The sequence below is a fragment of the Protomyctophum parallelum genome (assembly GCF_964188405.1).
Source record: "Protomyctophum parallelum genome assembly, chromosome: 21".
NCBI classification, from domain to species: domain Eukaryota; kingdom Metazoa; phylum Chordata; class Actinopteri; order Myctophiformes; family Myctophidae; genus Protomyctophum; species Protomyctophum parallelum.
The window spans coordinates 32,290,410-32,301,251 of NC_139713.1; positions in this window are offsets into that span (position 1 = coordinate 32,290,410).

Below are 10,842 nucleotides of genomic sequence, written 5' to 3' on the forward strand. Positions count from 1 at the left end.
GGCAGCTATCTCTGTGATCTAATATTCCAGCAGGAGTAGGCGTATTGTGTGGACAAATGATATGCATGATATATCTGGATTACTGCCAGGTGCATGCTTTTACAAATCCAATTGTCCCCCCTCGGCTTGATATGAGCCGCGTTTATTCTACTGCTGTCCCTCACGTTAATCGCCAACATGAAAGAGGTATACCCGTGAATGGCAACAGCTGTTAAACATTTTGTGTTTGCTTGTTTGTATTCTAATTCAAGAGCTGTGATTTTGCATCATGTAAACACTGCCATGCTGTGTGTTACCTCCTGAATCACAGAATTTCAATCATGTGTGCTGTCCGTTTCTTGTCTGTACTAAACTCACCCACATGTTTCATAAACTAAAGTAAGAATGACAGATGCAATACTAACTGGCATATCTATTGACTTTCACGATTAGAGCATCCAACGATTAGAGCGTCCAACTTCCAAACGTTGCGTTTAACAACACCACGCAGAAAGAAAAAAAGTTCACTCTAAAACTAGTTCGAGGAAATCAATTACCTACCACTCCTACACATTCTTAATATACCTCATGTTGGGGGTGTACAGAGTTCTGACGTCATGCAACAAGAAAGAGGTATCCATGCATGCTGAGCCTGTGCTGTATTGGCATTTCTTTCCCTGTGACATTTCTTGTAATTGATTAGTCAAAGTCATTAGCTGGAGACTGCCCCAGTTACACAGGTGTAAACAAAGGGCTCCTCAATGAGAAACTAGGTTACACCTGGAGAACACAATCACACACATGCAGCAGAGCTATATACAAACATATTACACACTCACAACACACAACCACAAAGAGGAATAGAAGAAAACATACTCACATACTGTAAGCGAATGTGTAACACTACATAATAAATAGGTATTGTGAGCACTGAGCCACCATGGAGAAAAAGGTGTCAGACTTGCCTGCTAGAATGTTACATACAGTTTGTTCCTCTACATTGTTTAACAATATTTGTTCCTACATTCATTGAGATACAGTACAGTTGTATTTCATTAAAGTATGTGGATTTGTTCTGTTACTTCTGTGAGTAATGTATTTGTATCCAACAAATTCTGGGTCAAAATGTCGAAATGTTCAGAAGAGTTTTTGCATTACCTTGTTGATTAGACTACTAGAGCATCAGGCAGAGATTGATGGGTAAATCAGTGAATCAATTAAACTGTTTGAGGCGAGGTAAGAGCAAGTGATTATGCACGTTCAAAGTTTGTTGTTTTAAGTGTTACCTTTACAGAATTGTAAAACAAGACTAGAAGTCTCACTTTGCTGCTATAGGCCATAGTATGACTCCCCAGGGAAAGATGTGCGCTTACCAAAATCAAAAGGGTTCACCCTGCAAAATCCCCATTACATTATGAGTTATCGTTCTGTGCAAAGTTGACATTTTGGCCTGAGGGTGGCGCCAGAGAAAAGGTCATGGCATCACATGGTTAGGGTTCACCCCTTGCACACAAGGTATCTCAAAATCAAATGAGCATGAGCACATTCATGCTCCCTGGAGGATGAAACATAATCATCTGAGTGAGGAAAGGTCATGTGCCACCCTCAGGATTAAATGTCACCACACCAGATATCTCACCATCTAATAGGCAGATTGCAATTTTTGGTGGCCCCATGGCCTTTGCATGCCTGCCACACTTAGTGGAAAATGTCCACAATATTATTATTGACCAGAGGGCTAGGGCTTTTATTTATTTAGTATTGTTTACCTATTGTGTAAATCTGTACCGTAGATGCAGGCCTCATTCCTTGTTTAATAGCCGGTTTGTTTTCAATCTGAGGCTCAACGGTTTTGGAGCACTGAAATGCTTAGGCCTGAATCGAAATTGAATCATCTTTCACCTCTCATATATAATATATCTCATATCAAGGCTCCAGTGCAATTCATCAAAAGTGTCCTGGTTCTCAATACCGGGATAAAATAAATAAATAAGGAGACACTATCTATATTCATTTCAGGAATGAATGATTTTCTATTAATGTTTTTATATATATAAAGAAATACGTCAATGAAAGTGGAGTCTTCTATATACAAAGACACATGCATGCACGCACGCACACGCGTGCGCGCGCACACACACACACACACACACACACACATGCTGTCACTATGGATGCATGTAGTGTTATAAAAGATCTATTTTTGCCCGCCTGCTATGTGATTGGCTACATAGAAACATCACCCTGCATGCAAAAGAGTGATTATATATTGTTTCTCTACCTCACTAAATGCCCCCTTGGCTAGGAAGAAAGTCATATTTTGACAGCAGGAATTAGGGTGTTGATATTCATTCATCAGCCAACACTCTCTCTCCCCCCCCCCCCCCCCCCAATGGCCTGCATCTCCAAATCGGAGCAATGAATGTCATTTCTGGTGAAAACAAGGTTTTTCAACGGCCGACAGCAGGCACTGTGATACTCGCGGTCGGGTTTTGTCACCACCGACTGAGAGAACAACCGGTCAAGACACCAAACACACAGCATTTTGACATTGTAACATCTGGTTACTGATATTTGGCCCTTCAAAATAAGCGTTGGCAATGCGCAATATAGATTAATTAATCCTGGCGGTCACACCTAGATTCTATCATTACAGCTATTGGCTATTACAACACAGGAATAGTAATGCAATTGGTATTACATGGTATAGTAAACAGATAATGTAAACCATGCTACAATATTTTTCTATGAAACAGACAAACTTAACTCCATATAATAATTAGCTAAGACTGTGTTCAATCTTACACAAAATGCACTACACACCTTTCCTCTGAAACGTTTCCCTGATCTTCCTGTCCCATTCCTTTCACAAATGCAAAGCAAAAGAGTGCAATGGAAATTGCAGAAATGGGTACTTTAACCTTGTATTTGACTCTCTAATGTGAACACCTTGAATTATTAAAATCATTGTTCAAAGTGTGCTCGCCAACTAAATAAATCCAAGCTCCTACTTTCATGGTGTTGCACTCCTCCAACTCAGAACACTGATTTTAATGCCTTGCTCCATCGCCATGAATTATGCTGTTGACGAATAACAAATTAACTTTTATTGTTGCATTGAGACAAAGGACCTTGAAATACTATAGTCCTCCGACGTGAATTTATGAAACAAATTGGATTTTGCCATGTCATTGTCTTGGCGATTCTATAAATCTTTTTTAATCAGTCTGATATTTGTCCACCATATTGCAAATGACAAACCTGAAAAACTATAACAAATTGCAGTATAATGTGTCTGACAAAGGTCAACCTATGCACACAAGTAAGGTTAACTTGTTCTTTCTTAGGTTTTTCTTTTTTCCTTTAACAATGTATCTACTATCTAAACTCTAGTCTACAGTATTACCACTGTTGGTTTTAATCCTAATGAAGTACTTCAATATATTGTATACAAGTTACAATATACTATTACCATTCAATGTAATGAATATGAACAATCAAACATATAATAGAACTATTGTAGCTGAAAATGAGCCTTGTTGATTCATAACTAATACAAACTACGTTTTTAAGTTTCTGTCAATACATTTTGTAATTGAATGTTCTGTTATTAAAGCAATAAGCCACAAGACGTCTCAAGTTACCGGGGATTTTATAATGGCTGAGAGGCGTAGTGAGATACGTCGCGTAGCGGAGTGTCTCCGACCCTTTCAGCCATTATAAAACACCCGGTAAGCTGGGACCCGAGTGGCTTTATTGCGGTTACAAACATATAGCAATATTAACCTCATAAAACTTTTCCTAATTCAAAGTAGCTTTGTGCCCACCAGAGCGAGCCACACTTCCTTGTTTTTACTCGGCCAGTCACTGTGACGGGGTCGGGGGAATAGGAGGCGCTTGATGTTTTTACGAGGCCGCCCGGAGCCACACATTCACAGTCATATGAGCGTGGGCGGTGCTTAGACGCAAGTCAATCAAGTGCTCCCCTTCCCCAGTTCAGCTACAGAGCTGCGGGATCAATGTAACGCAGCTGGGAATGATATAAAGTGATTGAAGGTGTGGATTATCGTGAGATTTACCATGACAACCAGCCAATCAGAATAGAGAGTATTGGGACTAACCATTTTAGAATCAGTCTTTTACCATTCCACAGCATGTCACTCTTTTTTTTTAATAATTTTTATCCCACGATTTTGCAACGCATTTTTTTCACCCAGGGGGGGGGGGGGGGGGGGGGGGGGCAGCGGACTGACCTCATGCTTCCTTCTATGCATGAGGAGTCCAAGCTGCTTCTTTTCACCCGACAGGGGAGTTTCCCCAGCCGAAAGTAGCGCGTTATTCCGAACAGTTCCTTTCCCCCAGGGGGAGGTAGTTTAGAGACCAGGATTACTGCATGTGGTTACCTACCCTAGGGGACACGGGGAGAACATGCAAACTCCACACAGAAAGGCCCTTTCACCAACCCCGCCTCGGGCATGGGCACTGATGACGCGAAGGAGAGAACACGCCCTCAGCGCCCACAGCATGATGTCACTCTTGTGTGTGGATTTCAAAACATATCTTCTGTAGACTGTTCTGTTCTGTTCTGTAGACCTAAAAATCAAGCCACTTCGGCTTGATTGATGTGGACCTTTAATATTTCTGTCTGGCAGAAAGCCCTGAAGGAAAACTTCTCCCATCTGCTGTCTGCTATACAGTTCACGCATATAGCACAAGGATGAAGTGTTTCAAGGCTTCTGTATAGATAATCTTCAACAGTGGTCTTTGCAGGGGGCATGCACTTATATAGAGACAGCGAGATACACTAGACTACAGTACCAATATTGACTTCGCTTTTCAACTTCACCTTTGTCACGTTATAAGTTTACAGCTGTAAAAAGTGGGTGCATACAAGCTCCCATAATTTTCACTTTCAAGAAAGGAAGAGAAGCCTATAGAATAACGGGCAGATATGTAAATTACAGTATGCATAGGTGCATGGTTAAATACAGTAACTTACCTACACAAAGTGATGTTCCATTCCATATAATGAAGTTAAGTAGGTGAGTGGATTGTTTTGACTGTGCAGTGCTGCCCCAAACATGCAACCATGACCCCCTTTAATTACTTCAGTCTATATATATGTAGCTTAATTACTAGTATTACAATGTTAGTCTTTTTTATGTCCAATGTATTTGTATTTAATTCATATAGTTAAAGGACCACTTCACCACTTTTCTACCTATCTTCATAAAGTTTGTCCTCACTAATAACCATGATAAAGTAGCAATAGTCTCATAGGAGGGCTGTGGGCAGTTCAGAAACCAGTGACATCAGTGACATCATCGACAGGGAATACAAATGGCTAAAAAGACGCAAAAGCAATGCGAAAATGGAAGCCATTGTTCTCATGATAAAAAAAATCTAAATATTTGCTTAAAAGAATCTTGTTTAAAAACAAATCTGCTTAACAATGATGTAACTGATGCCACTGGTTTCTGAACTGCCCACAGCCCTCCTATGAGACACAGAGTAGAAAAAATGGTGCTATTTTATCAGAACATTATACTACTTTATCTGAACATTAGTGAAGATAAGTTGAAGTGTCCTTTAACATAACTATAACTAAATGCATTTGAAATTGTATAATAATGCTACATTTCAGGATTCCAATTCAAAAATAGCAAAAAACTATGCAGAATTTCAATTCAAATATAGCATAAATAGCCGATCTACAAGCACGTTTTGAGCTTGTAATTCGGCTATTTTTGCTACGACAGAAATATGCAATGTGGATAGGGGTTCACATAAGGTTCACAAAGCTTATCCTTCTAGAGTAGAGGTATGATCAATATTGTACGTAGGTGCTCGTAACAAAATTAAATAGAGAACATTCATCCAACTTAAAAGCTGACTAATTCATTTCCACTCTCGTTCCTTTGTTCAGCATTAAAAGAGTTGCTACTTTATCCCCTCGCGCCTTTTTTCTAGATCAACTGGAAATGGAGCCAAACGTTGGGAAACAATCCATTTAACCCATAATAAAGGGAATCATTGCCAGGATTTCAATCATGTATATATGATATGTATGTTCAGTAGCCTGCAGATTGATGCCTTTTGTCCTTACACATTCCACCCACAGTTTTCAACTTCACTTCTCATATTTTGCAACATTTCATTTACTGGACATGTAACTTTTCACTAAGAAATAGTGTGCGGTAGTCCATTATTTATGGTCTGTGATGGAAAGTGCAACCAGGTAGGCTACTCCATAAGGAAAGTGTAATCAGGTAACATAATTGGTCAGCTACAGTAGCACTTGTCTTGTACCCTTAAAATAAAACATCACCCTCAGCTTGGAGTTGGCAAGTAACAAGAAATAAAGAAAACAAGCAATCAACCACATTCTTCTGCTTTCAGTGTCAAGGTTGGGATATGCATTATGTTTATGTACCTTATCCTTGAGTCAAGGTGCAGGAGGTCAACAGAGGGAGGTGGAGGGGGAGGAATGAGAATGGAACAAGGAGGGGGCAGAGGTTATTGGAGAACCACCTCTTTCATCTGGCCATGGAGCATTCGTGGCCTTTGCTCATCAGCATGCCTCCAACCATAATTTGCAATTCCTGACATGGCCCACCCACATGCTCTGACAACTAAACTGTAAAATACTTGCCTTAAAGCTGCAATTCAGAACTTATTTTGAATGCATAAAACATTATTTATTAACACATCAGTATGTTAATACAATACATCTGCAGTGGTTTGGAGGTGTTCTATCTACACTTACTTTGAGAAATGTAGGCGCTGGTCAGTGGTGGAAAGTAACTAAATACATTTACGCAAGTACTGTACTTGAGTACAGTTTTGAGGTATTTGTACTTTACTTGAGTATTTCTAATTTCCAATAATTTTACTTCTACTCCACTACATCTACAAGCTCACAATGCGTTTCAAAATAGTTTTATTCGTTTGAAAACTGGGAAATGGGACCTTCTGCAAAGTTAGTACTTCTACTTTTTGTACTTTAACAAAATTTGATACCGACACTACTTTCACCCAGGTTCATTTGGAATTCCACACTTTTACTTGTAACGCTGTTTAACGGAGTACTTTTATATTGCAGTAATTAAGTAAGAATTGTGAGTATACTTTTTCCATCACTGCTGCTGGCGTAGTAGTACTGCCTGAAGCACAATATCGCCACTGCCCTTGTGGGGATTCCCTCGTGGCAGAGCAGTAGAAATGTGGTCTCCCAAGCAGGATATCATCGTTCCGAGTCCCAAGCAGGATACCATCGTTCTTAGTCCCAAGCAGGATATCATCGTTCCGAGTCCCAAGCAGGATACCATCGTTCCGAGTCCCAGGCAATGCATTAATAGACTTACACATTGCAGCTTTAAAGCTAATTAGACGGACACAGAATGCATTGCAATAGGAACTGACCGTTAGTCTGTGCTCAAAGTGTTTCTTTTTGGTCTCAGTGAAACATCATCAGAGGAGGATGTCCTAAAATCAATATACAGTATATCTATCATGATAAACAAGTTTATACTTGCAGCACAAGGTTAAATTGGAGGGTTGTGGACCATGGTTATGCAATGCATAGGTAATATAAATGTAATGAAATTCCATAAATGCATATTTCCAACTGGCCAAGTAGCTACACCGTGACCTTGTCATTGTCAATTACTGATGTGTATGGGGCTATCTAATAGGGTCATAGACCCTGTTTTTGCTGTATGAAACTGAATTTAATGTACCACATTGCTATATACTTGCATACAGATATTGCAGGAGGATGTTCCGTTTACAAGGAATGTTTCAATCAAGTGAATCATCTGTGTGGTATTGCATTTATTATTATATATATTTTTTGCACAATTACAACACAGCACTTAAACCTCCATGCTTGTACATTGTGTGCGTGCGTTGCTCACCCAGCGTATACTCCCACAAACTATCTCCAGTGAGTAACCCTGTGCATTATTACAGAATACAGAATATATTGCAATTATTAATGTTATTATACATCTATAAATGCACCAAGTCTCTGTTTGCGCGTACGTCTGTAATCCACTTAACTCGAGAACCGTTTGCCCCTCCGACTTCAAATTCCACACCCCCACAGGGAGTTCAGTGCCTGGTGTCGAGTCCATCGGATCCATCCATCCATCCATCCATCCATGCAGTGGTTTTCAACCAGTGGTCCTCCGCTAAATGATGGAGAGTTGGTAACCAAGTGGACCCTTATAGATCTTTTATCATCGTAAAATGAAAAAAAAAAACATCTGCATTAATTAATTCACAAGAAGTCTACACAATTAGAGAATCTAGGAGAATTGTAATTTTGTTCAACATTTGCCTGTTATCTCTCCCAACATCAATACAGCATGGACAAAATCTTATCCAACGACAAGAAAATAATCGATGTTTTGGGTCTGACTAAAACTACATCTAAATCTGAGTAAATGGTGGTCCGTGGCTCAAACATGGAATAAATAATGGGCCTTGATACAAAAAGGATTAATAAATAATGGGCCTTGATACAAAAACCACTGTCCTAGAGTGAGGTATTATTAAAAACAAGTAGGCCTAAGCCAATTAGTGACAGCAACATTAACCATATTGAGACCCGAGGACCCAAGGAGAAACCTTTTTTTTCTTCTCCAAAATGAGTTAATTGCACAGGCAGACTCTTCACATACTAGAGCATGTCTGAAAAAAGTGTCAGAGCTGAAATCGACATCTAAATATGAAATAAATGCTTAAACATGTAGCTAGGTGTAATGTTAAGAGACCACAGAAGTGAACCTTTCAAGCCCGTTTTCTCAACTCGCTTATAGAGTAATCTCTATAAGCCATAGGCCTATCTCCAAAACTGGTGGGTCAAACTGAACAACCAATGTCAATTTGAAGCTATGATTCCCTGCTTTAATATGATATGAAAAAAACGAAAATTCAAAAAAATCCAATGGCAGTCCCTCAGTCAAATTTGGTCACATTTCATGTCAAGGACCCCAAATATTATACTGTATGTATTTGGCCGCTCACCTGAAAATATGTTGTTCCAGGGATCCCCTAGAAGCGAATATTTGAGCTTGTAGATCTGCTATATTTCAACAGCTAAAGTTTTAAATAATGATTAAAGTGGTTAAAAGTTATAAGGCGACACAGATACGTCCTCAGGTCTAAATGGGATAGCCATATTGCTAGATCTGTAGAAATATTTCACAGAGGAAAATGGTTACCCAATAGATACCATTCCAAAAGTACAAAAATTCAGCCGTGGAACCCTCCCTTGTATAATTTTGTTACCTCCAAAGAATCACCCCTCACTTGACTGACATGGATGTAGCAACTCAATTCACTGAGAAAATGAGGAGGGAAGACAAAAGTCACGTTATGTCTCCTATCAGTGGAAACAGTCTTAAAGGATTCATCACAAGCCAGAGACTGTGGGCATAGGCTCTAGGATAACAATCAACTGTAATCCCCGAGATGGATGGCTTCACTGCTATATTCATTTCCGGATGCTGATCTGTTAGCCATGTTTGTTTTTGATCACACAGAGTGGTTAAATCTGATAAAGAACACTTGAGCAATGTCTTTGTAGGGGTAAAACGTCCACTACGCTGAGAGGAAGACCCGTTAGGTGAAAAGGACATTTACCGTGGCTGTTTTCTCAGTTTCGTAAAACGTCTAGCGGGCAATGTAAACTAGTTTGGCCTCATGCCCCTCAAGGCCACTGCAGTGGCCTTGATTTCACAGTTTTGTCCGCTCTCTACCTCTCTCCCGTAAATATACCACAAATATGTAATATGTGGTTTTAGATATTTTAGATTTGACACTTACTTCCTGGACTACACATTGTCTCAGTAAGACAGCCCTCTCCCCCTATCCACAAGGAGGAGCAGTGCACCAAAGCATTATGGGAATTATAGTCCAGGAAGGAAGTGAGCCCAGACATCATGGACACTGCTAAAATCAAAAATATCTAAAACCACATATTACACACATAAAGACCCCAGGAAAGTGTTCTAAAGTGTTCTAAGTTTTCAGGTCCACCTGAACTGAAGCCCACCCACAGCTGTTGTTGTATGATAAAGGTCCCCCTCCCCACCCCTAATACGAATTGACCACTACATAGAAAATACATCATAAATAAATACTGAAACCACATATAATCACTAAAGGACAACTTTAGTTTTTTCAACCAAGGTTCATGTTTTAGGTTATTAGAGAAAGTAAAAGATGAGTGTTATTTATTTTTTTCATTTGCTGCTTTCTTTCGTTTGAGTGATTTCAGCTATTTTTGACAGTCATTCGAACATGGTCCTAGTGATTTATTTGTTTATTATTTACTATAGTCCTACTAGACCCCAAGAAATTATATCTGGCCACAAATAAAGTTGTCCTTTAAGGAAAGTTTATGCATGTACTATGTGTGTACATGTGTACTACTGTATGCAAACTCTTAATTTCCATTTTCCAGCCATTCAGTTGGGGGGGATTTCTTTCTTTTTTTTTCTTTTTAATAATCTGGGGAACCCCCAAAATAATTTGGCGACCCCCAGGTTGAGAACCCCTGTATTAGAGCAATGTTAACTGCATGGACACATACAAAACAGAAAAATCACGGAACTCCATCTTTAAATCTTGGTTCTCTGAACCTGTCTGTAAATTTGTCTCTCTCTCCTGCCAGGGCTAGAACTTGGCTTTTCTCCCAGCCACTATTAACTGTGACAAGACCCCATTCTGTGTAGTGATGAGCTCCTCGGCCAAACTCGTGTTCGCAAATTGCAACAAAGGCGGAAAACGATGAGGCCAATTTTAGAATTTAGAGATACGACAGCCGTATATCAGGCGGCCTGTGGACGTTGGAGA